The sequence below is a fragment of the Mauremys reevesii genome, linkage group 2 (genome assembly GCF_016161935.1).
Source record: "Mauremys reevesii isolate NIE-2019 linkage group 2, ASM1616193v1, whole genome shotgun sequence".
NCBI lineage: Eukaryota > Metazoa > Chordata > Testudines > Geoemydidae > Mauremys > Mauremys reevesii.
This window is the reverse complement of record NC_052624.1, coordinates 128729995-128744103: the sequence shown is the minus strand read 5'-3', so window position 1 is coordinate 128744103 and position 14109 is coordinate 128729995.

Below are 14109 nucleotides of genomic sequence, written 5' to 3'. Positions count from 1 at the left end.
GAGGTTGGGGAGGGGGCTGTCTTTCATGAATCGGGCTGGATACTGCACCCTGGTTCCCCAAGAACACAGAGGTGTCTGGTATCACAGGGCCCCCTGTTGGTTCTCAGCTCCCAGGCTGGATCCCTGCCAGCTGCCGCCCCTGCAAATGGGCTGCCCCAAGCAGGTGCTTGCTTTGCTGGTGCCTAGAGCCGCCCCTGCTGGTGTGGGAGTCTTGCAGTCCTCGAGTCTACCTAGCAGTTATGTTTCAGATTGTATGATACTGAGAGGCTGGATGAAACACATTGTTTTAATGCTGCTTGTGACCCTGGAGTTCTGCTTCCTCTTCATTTTGGCAATCGAACAAAATCTGAAAACCAGCAAAGCATAGCAGCTCTTAGCAGTGAACACTATTCCACACTGGCTGTAGAGCCAGGCTGCCATGGCAGCAACTCAGCGTACATAGCTGGGTTTGTTATACAATTGTTTTTCCCGGTGATTTGAACAAAACTGAGATTAACATAGGTATTTGAATTTATCAACTTCAGTTTATGTACTGCTATAATAACTCAAGACACTTTTGTTACCTATATAAATAAAAGAACGAGGGTAAATGCTATGCTGAGAAGAGATAAGGTGTCTGAGGTAATATTTTTGTATTTGATCAATTTCTGTTGGTGAGAGGGACAAGCTTTCAAGTCACACCGAGTTCTTCTTCAGGTCTGGGAAAGGTACTCCAAGCATCCCAGCTAAACGCAAGGTGGAGTTGTTCCTCTAATATCCTGGGAATGACATGGCTACAACCATGCTGCATGGTCAGAAGAGGAATTCCAGGAATCACACTATGAATGATTATTTGTACTACTTCAAGTGATGAGAATGTAACTTTTCTGCTCAAAAGTCAGTTTGTAGGATACTGGGTTGAAATTGTGAATAATGGACCATATCTTTGCCCCTGCTCTGACTGTTTCACACTGCTCTGGCAACACAAAATAGCTAGCAAGCCAGTTGTACTGGCAATGGCTACCTAGAGATTCCTATGTGGTGGATTAATCCTTGAGTTGCACAGAGCCAATCAAGCTGGCTTTTATATTATCCCCTCCTGGCCTCCAGGGTAGGAGGTATATTGGGATGGGGGGGAGGGGAGGGAGAAGGAATGGATGTGACTGGAGTGCTCCTGCACGGGAGTAACCCCCAGGTGGAATCCCTGTCCTATAGAGCCATAGCCGGCTGTTGTAGTTCAGAGCTTTCTTGAGGCTTTTCTAGACTATGCCAGAGACCAGGTCTCCATAAAATTAACCTCAAGACAGGGCAGCCACAAATGGCTCCTTTGCAGGTCTTCCCCCTCACCTGAGTGCAGTGCACATTGGGCTCAGCTAAATTCTAGGCCACTGTATATTATAATTTATTATTTGTATTAAGGTAGCTCCTAGGGTCCCCAAATGAGTTCAAGACCCCATTGTGTGAGGCACTACACAGAGCAAGAATAAGGGACAGCCCCTGCCTGAAGAGCTTATCATCTAGATAGACAGGACAGGCACAGGGTGGGGAGGAAGAGATAGAACCCATATGCAGAGTGACTAATGTGATGATGTGTAAACCTCATCTTAGTTCCACTATTTCTTTTCTTTGTATTTGAATGGGGTTTTGCTAGGAGGGAATTAGCTAAACAGAGAGACCACAGAAGGGAGAAGCGACATGGGAGCAAGGCTGCCAAACATCTCACCTGTGTTCAGCCCTGTCACACCGGCTCAGATCTCAAGTGTGCATTCGGCTGAACTTTTGAGCCCCAGAACAGTCCGCAGTGGCTGTGCCTGTAGCTGCAGCAACCAGCAGGTAGGAGCCTGAGAAAAGGGGTGAAGCTGGGAGAAATATAAGAAAAGTACTAGTGGAAGGGGCAGGAGCTGAGAAGGGGGAGGGAGGCTGCTGGGAAGAGAGGAAAAATGTGTGAGGTGCCCCAGCCTATCTTTTTATATCTGTAAACTGAGCAGATTTGCTCTGGATATCAGATTGTTTACATGGGACACCACTATGCTATATTTGCAGTCACCTTTCAGAGCAGAGCCACAGCCTAAGGTGGTGATAGCGGGAGAAGGATCACGTCAGTCCCACTTTACCCTTCTCCTCCTGTGGTCTGGATATCCGTGGTATCTTAGCTAGCAATTTCTTAAGGCACTTGCACGTATTTCTACAGTACTTTTAGCCTTAGCACACTCTTACTCCTGAGGTTATTGCCATGGATTAGCCTGTGCAAGCAACCTGCTTGAATATTGTGTGTGTATGTGAACAAGAATCTCAGTGATTTAGTTCTGCTCTGAGACAGAATAGTACAAATTTATGTTGGGACCATTTATGACTTGCTCTTTGGCTAGTTTGCAAGGGAGGAGAGTGGTCAAGGAGCTTCCCCCTCCTTTTATTCTTTTTGTAGGGGCCAGGCACAATTGCAGTGCTTGCACTCTCCTGAGCCGCCTGCACTCACTGGGGAGCTAGCCTCCAGAAATGGGTAAAAGAAGGCAGCCTTGCTCCTCTAAGCTCCAGCCAACACAGCCAGGCAGCTATGGAAGGAACACATGCTATGCCCTCCTAAGGGGGTTCCAACCACTGTTCCCCTCTATATGCATACCAAGGAGCTGCACCTCGACATCACCCATAGCATGGGCCTGTGCCTTAATGGCACTATCTGGCCCATACCATCACTAGCAGGCTACTTTAAATAGTCCTGAAAAATCAAATGAACAAAGTTTGGCCAAATCTACTTAGCATGTAAGCTCTTTGTGGCAGAGACTGTCTTTTTGTTCTGTGGTTGTGCAGTGCCTAGCACAATGGGGTTCTGACCCATGACAGGGCTCCTAGGACCTACGATCATGCAAATAATAAAGGATAGTAATAAGAAGCAACTTGAGGGTTTCTTGCTCTAAATGTCTCTTGTGTTTTGAAAACTGGTACACTTTTGTGAAAGGATGTGTCTTTGTTTCAGCATTCTTATTTTTCAAAGACTGTAATCTGAGGTAAAAGGAAAAAGGATTATTCTCATACTCTATAAAATCAAACAACCCATTTTATTACTAGCAAGGATTTCTTCTTTGATGTTTATCTATTTCAAATAGCAGAAGAGACAAAAAAAGTAAAAATATAGAAGGTAAGAACCTAGCACATGCTTCTTGCTGATGGTGAAACACCAAATTGCTGTTTCTGTGGAAATCTTAACTGTTTGAGGGTTAGATGGCATGACCTCTATTCACATTTGTGAGCCCTTATTCAGACAAGCAGCCCTGTTAAAATCAATTGGATTACACACACAAATATTCACCAGTGTGAGTAAGGGTTGCACAATGTAGTTCCTAATTTAATTTCAATCCCTATTTTAGAAGGAAGGGCATATTTTTAGGCCATAGATTTAGAATTGGAGGCACTCAGATATGACTGTAACAAGCATCATACAAACACCTTACACAAATAGCTTTGCTCGTCTGGTGTGGGGCAGAAGAAGCAAAGCTGAGGTCAGCATTTCTCTATTAATGTATTATTCAATATAAATAATTATTAAAGTGCCAATCACTGTAGTACCAATAGATAGGCACCATTTACCCTCTGTGCCCTTAAACCTGATCCGACTGTATATTCCCCAAAGCTACAGTAATGGATACTGGTGAGAGACCAGACTATTCTGTGCCAGCTTTCCTGTCACCACTAACATCAGCTTACAAGACATTTGAGATCTCAGCCATGTTTCTGAGGTAAAGGGCCAATGGAAACTCTGTTCTTTGAAATGTTTCACAAAAAGCAAAAGCATCAAACAAATTCTTTGCTGTGAAGAAAGTTCTTCTATGGCAGTGGTTCCCAAACTGGGGTTCAAGAACCCCTGGGGGTTTATGAAATATTACAGGGGGTTCTCGGAAAAAAATTCCCTAATGGTGGACAGAGCTGTCCCTAGGGATCCTGGGCAGCAGGGGGACAGCAGCCCGGAGCCCCTGGACTTCCAAGAGCTAAGAGGATCAAAGCAAGCATATCTATCACACCCAGGAGATTTAACTTCAAGACTCCTTATAAGAAATGGAAAGGGAGGTGGATATTTTTTGCTGTTTTTAAAATTAAATAGGCAGATAGTATTGTTTTTGAAATTATTATGAAGAACAAGTTTAAGCTTTGTTGTAACGTGCGTTGTTTGTCTGGACTGCTCAAGACCTGAATGCTTGTGTAGGAGGAACTCTTTGAGTTGGCTTCTTAAATACCTTCATGCTGTTTCACATCTGATACTCCTTGATGAAACATAGGAGCTTGTCTTATAACAGGCTTATTCAAAGTGATATAAGCTACAAAAGTGAGATCTTGGAAGAGTGTTGCCATTTTCATTATGTAATAAAAATACTGTAATGATAAATAAGAACATAAGAATGGTCGTACTGGGTCAGACCAAGGGTCCATCTAGCCCTGTATCCTCTCTTCTGACAGTGGCCAATGCCAGGTGCCCCAGAGGGAATGAACAGAACAGGTAATTATGAAGTGATCCATCCCCTTTCGCCAGGGGCGGCTCTACATATTCCGCCGCCCCAAGCAGTCATGCGCGGGAGGCGCCCCGGAGCCCCGGGAGCAGCGGACCTCCCGCGGGCTTGACTGGTGAGGGTCCGCTAGTCGCGCGGCTCGGCTGGACCTCCCGCAGCTGCGGGCGGTTCGCTGGTCCAGCGGCTGCGGTTGAGCTGCCGCAGTCATGCCTGCGGGAGGTCCAGCCGACCCACGCGACCAGCGAATTGTCCGCAGTGACACCTGCGGGAGGTCCACTAGAGCCGCGGGAGGAGCGCCCCCTCCGCAGTCATGCCTGCGGCAGGTCCGGTTGTCCCGGGGCTCCGGTGGACCTCCTGCAGGCTTCACTGCGGCAGGTCCGCCGGCCCAATCTGCCGCCCCTGCCGGCAAGTGCCGCCCCACGCACGTGCTTGTCGCGCTGGGGTCTGGAGCCAGCCCTGCCTTTCGCTCATCCCCAGCTTCTGGCATACAGAGGCCTGGAACACTTAATAATAAATAGTGTGTAATAAGCGTGTCATAAAACAAATTTAGTATTTCCAAGATCACTGCTTTTATAATTTATACTCAGGTAAATGAGAAAATCCCTGGAAATATTCATTTTTAGGAGGGGGTTTGCGAGACTTGACATTTTAGTGAAAGAGGTTCACAGGTTGTTAAAGTTTGGGAACCACTGTTCTATGACCATGTAACAGGCTCGGCCCCTACCCAAGCACCCCTCATGGCCAGAGCTCATTCTGCAGCACCCTGCCTCTGTATTCCCCACTTTGATTATATGCAAGCAGTCTACAATTTCAAGTATGTTATTTTATATCTGTAGATGTATATTGAGTTTTACTGTAGTAAAAATATACAAATCAACACACAGTTGAATAGTTTGCAATCTAAAGCGTGTACAAAAAAAAGCAGCTCCCATCCTCAAACACCACTTACGTGTCATTTGTTTTAGAAACCAGTTCACATTTGTGAGTGTTTTTAAAATTCTCCATGGACTTGCCCAAGACTTGGGCCCTGTCTACACTGGCAAGTTTCTGTGCAGTAAAACAGCTTTCTGCGCTGTAACTCCCAAGGTGCACACACTGCCAAGCCACTTAGTGCGCAGAAACTGTGCAGTTGTTGTGCTCTAAAAATACCTCCCTGACGAGAGGCGTAGAGCTTTCTGCACCAGGGCTACAATGCTGCGGTGCCAGTGTAGACACTGTGGTGATTACAGCACTGCGATTGGCCTCTGGGAGGTGTCCCACAATGCCTGTTCTCACTTCTCTGGTCATTGGTTTGAACTCTACTGCCCTGTCCTGAGGTGACCAACCATCATCCCGACCCCATACATTCCTTTGCAAATTTGAAAGTCCCCTTCCTGTTTGCTTAGTGATGCATGCAGTGGTCCCAGCATATCTTTCCAGGTGGCCATGCCTGCTCCATGCACCAGGCAATCCCCCGCTGGGAGCAATGCATGACAGAAAAGGGCCATGACTGGGACACATTGCAGTGTAGGTAAAAGTGAAGGAGCTGCGGAATGCCTACCACAAGGCGTGGGAGGCAAACCGCTGTTCCAGTGCTGCGCCCACGAGCTACCGGTTCTACAAAGAGGTGGACATGATACTCAGTGGCGACCCCACCTCCACTGCAAAGGCCCTTGTGGATACTTCGTTGGCTCGCATGCCAGTCAAGAGTGGACTGCGCCAGGAGGAGGAAATCTTGGATGAAGAGGGGGAGGGGGACCCAGAGGCAGAGGATGACTCGGAGGTCAGAGATGCATGCAGTCAGGAGCTCTTTTCTACCCTGGAGGAGCCTAGCTAGTCACAGCAGTTGGATCTTGGTGAATAACAAACAGGAGAGGAGCCCCTGGTAAGTGGATTTGATTTTGGGAATCGATTAAGCGAATTGTTGTGGGAAGGAGGGTTGCAGAAATCAGGCTTGTCTCTCACTGCATGCCTAGTCTGAGCAGCGGAACAGGCTGTTGATAGACTCCCTCACCTCACGGGAATCTCCCTCAGAGATCTCCAGGAAACTCTCATGGAGACACTGGGCAATCTGCTGCCGCAGGTTCCTTGGCAGAGCTGCTTTGTTTCTTGCTCCATCAACGGTAAATTTCCCGTACCACTTTGCCATCACAGGGGTGGAGGGGCCATTGCTGCACACAGACGAGCAGCATAGGGGCCAGGGCAGAAGCTGCAGGCTTGGAGAAGACCCTCTCTTGATTCCCTGCTCACCCTCAGCAGCGAGATATCTTCCATAATGATCACATCCTGAGGAAAGTGTGGAAACAGGAATGATTATCAGCCCCCCCTACAGTGCTGACTCTCCCCAAGAGCCACGTGCCCAGTGTAGAGCATGGTCCGGGAAGAGTGATTTCCTCTGCCTCTGCGGCTACTCACCATTTTGGGGGTTTTGTGGCTCATGTGTGCTTGCCTTGGGTCAGCCAGTTAGTGACAGGTGTGTGAGTACTGGCTGCGTTTTAAATCACTGAATCAGTATTCTCTGTGTTACAAACAATACTGCTTCTGAAAATGTTGCCATTAAACTTCACAGAGATGACCTTGGGAGCCCAGCCTCCCTCTTTCTTATCTGTGGCAGAAAGGCTGTGCAGAATTAGAAAGCGTTCAAGAAGAACTAAGGAGGACTTTCTCCATGAGGTTATGATGCACTCTGCCACCAAGAAACAGGAATTGAAGGAGTGGCGGGACAGTGAGAGGAGGAACTAAAGGAGAATGCGGCACACCAGAAAGAAGCCACAGAGCAGCTCTTAAATGTTATGGAGCGCCAAGTGGACATGCTCCAGGCAATACTAGCTATTCAAACTGAGCAGCTCCGTGCCCGCCCTCTCCCACAGCTGCTGTCACAAAACTCTTTCCCATGCTCCCTCCAGACACTGCCAACACACTCTTATCAACCTCCTGGCTCCACTCTCTACCCTCAGCATTCCACTCCTCCCTCCTCACAGTCCAGCACTGTGGACTCCCATTACCCACTGCATTCAACACCCATTCCTCTGCAGTTTGGCTCTGCTGAAGCACAGTACCCATTGCATTGTGCTCCAAAGGAGAAGGTTAGGTATGATCCCTGGACATACACAAATCTGTAGCTATCCTGGGACCTCTCCTCCTCTTGAGACCTCCGCTTCCCCCATCCCCTATACCCCTTCCTGCCAATGATTTTTTTCCTTTGACTCTGTCCTCTGGTTGTTGTCTTTTAATAAAAGAATTGTGTTTGTTTGAAAGCCATCTTTATTCTATTACGTGAAAGCAAAAAGCACTGCAAAGCAACATATAGTTATGTTAAGGCTCCTTCTTGCATCATGTGCACCAATCACCTCCTAGCATTACAAGCACTGCAGTCCTGAGCAAAGCAACAAATATTAGTGGCTTTCAGCTTCAGATTGCTGCCTCAAGGCATCCCTGATCCTTATGGCCCCATGCTGTGCCCCTCTAATAGCCCTGGTCTCTGGCTGTTCAAACTCAGCCTCCAGATGCTGAGCCTTTGCAGTCCAGCCCTGAGTGAAGCTTTCACCCTTCCCTTCACAAATATTATGGTGCGTACAGCATGTGGCTATAAGCATAGGAATATTGTCATTGACCATGTCTAGCTTCCCATACAGGCATCGTCAGCGGGCTTTTAAATGGCCAAATGCACACTCAACAATCATTCAGCATTTGCTTATTCTGTTGTTGAACTGCTCCTTGCTGCTGTCAATTTGCCCTATGTATGGCTTCATAAGCCATGGCATTAAGGGGTTGGTGGGGTCTCCCAGGATCATAATGGACATTTCGACTTCCCCTATGGTGATCATTTGGTCTGGGGAAAAAATCACTGCTTGCAGCTTCCAGAGCAGGCCAGTGTTCCGAAAGATGTGTGCGTCATGAACCTTTCTGGATCAGCCTGCATTAATGTCTGTGAAATGCCCCAGTGATCCACAAGTGCCTGGAGAACCATTGAGAAATACCCCTTGCGATTAATGTACTCAGTTGCTAGGTGGTCTGGTGCCAGAATTGGAATGTGTGTGCCATCTATTGCCCCTCCGCAGTTAGGGAAGCCCATTTGTGCAAAGCCATCCACATGTTGCCCAGAGTCAGTGTCTTTCGGAGCAGGATGCGATTAATGGCCCTGCACACTTCCATCAACATGACTCCAATGGTCAACTTTCCCACTCTGAACTGGTTAGTGATTGATTGGTAGAAGTCTGGAGTAGCCAGCTTCCACAGTGCAATCTCCACATGCTTCTCCAGGACAGGGTAGCTCTCATTCTCGTGTCCTTCCATTGCAGAGCTGGGGCAAGCTCATCACACAGTCCCATGAATGTGGCTTTCCTCATGCAAAAGTTCTGCTTCCACTGCTCGTCATCCCAGACATGCATCAATGTGTTCCCACCACTCAGTGCTTGTTTCCCAAGCCCAAAAGCAGTGTTCCACTGTGGTCAGCACCTCTGTGAATGCCACAAGCAATCTCGTGTCATAGCTACTATGCATGGCAAGATCAATGTCACACTCCTCTTGCCTTTGTAGTTTAAGAAATAACTCCACTGCTTTTCGTGACATGTTGGTCTGAGCGAGCAGCATACTGGTCAGCAGTTCGGGATCCATTCTTGCAGCCCAAAAGAGGCAGGGAGCGCAGTACACAAACCATTGAAAGATGGCGCCAAATGCGGATAGAAGCATAGGGATTGCTGGGATGCGAAGCAATGCATCATAGACTCATAGACTTTAAGGTCAGAAGGGACCATTATGATCATCTAGTCTGACCTCCTGCACAATGCAGGCTACACAATCTCACCCATCCACTTCTATAACAAACCCCTAACCCAGGGGTCGGCAACCTTTCAGAAGTGGTGTGCCGAGTCTTCATTTATTCACTCTAATTTAAGGTTTTGCGTGCCAGTAATACATTGTAACATTTTTAGAAGGTCTCTTTGTCTAAGTCTATAATATATAACTAAACTATTGTTGTATATAAAGTAAGTAAGTTTTTTAAAATGTTTAAGAAGCTTCTTTTAAAATTAAATTAAAATGTAGAGCCTCCCTGACTGGTGGCCAGGACCCGAGCAGTGTGAGTGCCGCTGAAAATCAGTGCCTTCGACACACGTACCATAGGTTGCCTACCCCTGCCCTAACCTATGTCTGAGTTATTGAAGTTCTCAAATTGTGGTTTGAAGACCTCAAGCTGCAGAGAATCCTCCAGCAAGTGACCCGTGTCCCATGCTGCAGAGGAAGGCGAAAAACCTCCAGGGCCTCTGCCAACCTGCCCTGGAGGAAAATTCCTTCCCCGATCCCAAATATGGCGATCAGTTAAACCCTGAGTATGTGGGCAAGACTCACCCGCCAGCACCCAAGAAAGAATTCTCTGTAGTAACTCAGATCCCATCCCATCTAACATCCCATCACAGACCATTGGGCATACTTACCTGCTGATACTGGACTGAACCCAGGATGCCCCACGACCCCCTCTGCCTTCCCACAAGTCTTAGTGGCAAAAGAGAAAGACATGCTCTGTGGGATAGCTGCTCAGAGTGCGCCGCAAGTGTGAACACGCTATTGCGCAGGCGGCTGTCAGTGTGAACACACAACAGCAGTTTTCCTTCTGCGCTCTGCGACCGGCGCTGTAACTGCCAGCGCTGTTACTTTGCCAGTGTAGATTCGCCCTAAGTCTCAGACCTTGTCTCTTTCTACTTTCTTAGGCAATGGAATGGAGACCGTGTAGGCATTTCAATGGGAGGTTTGAAAATCAATGGTGTGTCCACAAGCTCAGGAGAAAAGAGCGTGGAAGCAATATGGTCACACCACTACAACCAAGCATGAAACAAGACAGGAGCTGCTTTTGGGAAGAATGTAATTTCATATCTGAGGTTTATGAGATGCTGAATAACCATCATGATCACATTCAAAAGCCACTGGTTCAAGATCTTTGATATTTTCATCCATACCTCTCAATTTGTTGTGGCCCAAATGTGTGGCCAAATGTGTGACAAAGACCCAAAATGAGAGACCTAAATCATTATTTAGTCAGGAAACATCATATGCTGTGGGATTCATTCCTTTAGTATAAAAACTATTCTATAGCTTTGGTTTCATGATTTACTATTTCTAATGTAAATGGTTTTGTAGAATAAAGGCAAGAGGGGATGCGAAATTCATGGGGAACGTCAGTAATTTTGGGATTAAAATAAATTACATCTCTTGGTTTAAAAGGTATGTTTTAACCCCTTCATCTTCAACCTCCAACCCTCAAGTGTCAACTTTCCCTTTTTCTTATGTTAATTTCTGTGCTCCAATGCAGACACCAGCACAGCTGAGGGATGGCCCCTTTACTAATGCCCTCTCATCAATGTCTAGATAAGGATCATATATTGTTTTCTGAAAAGATCTTTTGTTTTCATCAATGTCTTTCTTTCTCAATAATGTGAGACTAGATGAATAGTTCAGATCCAAAGCAGGAAGATTATTGTATCTAGGACTCTTTTACTCATGATTGATATAGATTTTATTCATAAGCCTCAGTAACTTTTGTTCTCCATTTAACATGCTGATTCATGGCATAAATGAAAGCCCTCTGGTTGTTTTGAATTAGAATGGCAGAGGTCAAACCTACAGCTATTAAAAGATCGCTTCCATTGTTTAAAGCTAGGTATGCATTTGCAAAGTTTTTTGAGGCTGCTACTTTGTGACTGTATTGAGATATCTGTATTTTCAGGGTTTTTAATGTATCCATAGGTGTCTATTAATATCATACATTGTCTTTTAAGAAATGATAAAGCATCTTTACAACTTGTATTTTTACTGATCATCAGAGTTTTTTAGACAGCCAATTACCTTTCTTTGTCTCTTCTATACTCTTTCCATAAATAGATCTGCCTAAGTGGCTAAACTAAACTCCCAACTAGCACTGTATAGAGTTTGGCAGAAAGAGACCAGTCTTGGATTTATTCATTTAGGGGGCACACGCGTCTGTTTGACAATCTATTTTTGATGTCCTCGGCATCATCTTCATGGGTCTTTCCAAGAAATTAATAGCTTGAAGCTGTAAGCTATGAAAAATGATCAATTATCAATCAGTCTTGACACATGATGTTTAGTATTTATTTGAGTCCAATATGTAAATGTGAGCATTCATCGGTTATACAGCTGGGCTTGCAGGGGATTTCTGTAGCCAGGCATCAAACATGACATTAGATTGTTCATAAAATTGCCCAGCAATTATGGTTCACTGTAGAGTGTTTCAAATATAATGAGATTACCAGGTGATCATTTTTATATTGTAGTTCTGTGGCAGATGGAAGGTTTATTAATATTTTTTTTTAAAAAACTACATTAATGCAGTATTAGGACTATAATTATACTCATGCAAAAAATCAAACTTTTAACAGTAAGCTTAATCCCGCCCTAGTGCACATATGCATTACAATAGGGTCTGACATTATATGATTATACAACAATGGACAACATGACATGGTAACAGATGGCAAATAATATAATACAATTTACAATTTCTTTTACCTTAGATGCATTTTTCATGTTCCTCTGAAACATCTATGTTTATTTCCATATGTAGGACAGTGGCCAAGTGGTCAGATCTGTCATATCAAGCAATATGCTACATTCTTCCCTTTGAAGAAACACATGGGGGCATCTATACGTTTTGTTAGGCTTCACTGACTTCTGAGAGATCCACCCACCTCAATCCAACACCCAATATATACACTTGCAGTCTATTGTAGCTCTAATCTCAGGTTTCAATCCCAGAATTTTTGAATGCTAGAAAAATCCCGGTTTCGAGACTTGAATCTACTACATTTCTAAGTCTTCTTTCTTTTTTGCTAAGATGTGTTATGAATGACACTTGACATGGCAGAGGCAGTTCTGCTCTTCAAAAGAAGGCTGTTCCATTAATAGCAAAAGGAATGGGTGGAGCAGGTGCTTCACTTCTGAATGACACAAAAACCGCTTCTCTCTCAATTCCATGTACTCTCAAAAGGGCAGTTGAGTGACTCAGCACTCTATCTATGGCACTATAAAAAAAAAGAATAATGTTGACATCAGCCTAGCAATAAAAGCTCCTCCTTGAGGGCCTGTCGTGTGAAAGTCATTGCAACATAATAATGGAAATGATTACAGATACCACACGTTCAGGTCCTGAGCATGTCCCATGTCTCTCTGAGTGTCCCTATGGTCCAGAAAAGCAGGAAAATGCTCTGTCTCTTCCCAGGAAAACAGACCATGGTAATGAGTGGCACATTTTCTCCTGGTGCCAATTGGTTGGGTGTCACTGAACTAGTGAAGGAATGACAACCAAGGGCTATACCTGAGAATCCCCAAGGACACAGGTGATCTGAATGGGGTGGTTACCTACAGTACCTCCATATTGACTAAACTCTCCAACACTAACATTTGGGCACACACAAACACCACTAGATCAGTTACCATGCTTTCCTAGCTAACCTCATGCAGCCTGATCTCTGGGGGCCCTCACCCTTGTGGCCTTAGACTGTATGATGTGTTCCCCCTGACCACCCAGTTACACACTAGTCTAGTCGCTCCATAGAGGGACAGGACTTCTTTCTGTCCCAGTCTGCCTTGCTGGAGACAGATGACCAGAGGAGCTAGTGACCTCTTTTGATTTTTCTCTCCATCCCACTGACTGTCCTTCTGTTCTTGGTTGCAGTCATGGTGGATTCTCTGGCTGGCTCAGCCTCCAGGTAATCCTCATTTGCTGTGCAACCCAAATGCTTCTCCAAGTCAAAATGTCCATTATGTCACTTAATGCTCAGGTCTCAGGCCTAAGCCATTCTGTCACCTAGTCTATTGGGCATCAGACAGAAGTGCATGGTGCACTTACAAAGCCTACAGTTTATTCTGAAGCCTTTGCTAGTACTTCTTTCCAGGAGTCCCTCCCCACAAAAGTCCTTCATGGCCTCATCATCTGCTACAACATCTTCATCCACAGTGGGTTATGTAGCTTATGTCTCTACCTCAGAAAGGGGTCTGGAAGGAAAGCCTGGGATAATTTCTCCCTCTAGTTTGCAATGGTTAGCTTTTGGGTCCTCTTCTGGTCTCAGCTTGGACAGAAAAGTGATGGGATTTCCTGGTGGCTTTTGTGGGGTGTCGAAGTTAGACTCAGGACTCATAGTTTGTCAGACCACTCTGTTTTATTAGCACAGTGCTCTGCTAATAACACCCAGATAATGTGAGCACCATGCAAGACACAAACTATCTTATTTATACAGATAAAAGGGTGATAACTTAACAAGATAACAAAGGAAGCAGAATCAGATAAGTTTACCTGGCCTAGGCATGCATATCTTATTTCCTTACTACTATTACCGATCTTCTGTTAATGTTTTGCCATTAGCACCATTGTTTATGCCTAATGTTTCTTTTCCTGGCACCTGTATTTCAACATTTCTTATTTCTGCTTAAAGGTACACACAACATTTCTTTAATCCATTCTTATTTTTACAATATAATTCATTCTACTTTCACAGGGGCAACTGGATTAACATGGCTATGGAGCAGCTGTTCTCAGAATGGTTGTTGCTTGACAAGTGGCCTGTATTTGTTACTGGAAATGCTGCTGCTCCTGCTACATAACAGAGGTGAACAAACCCCATTTTTCTATTGGAATTTA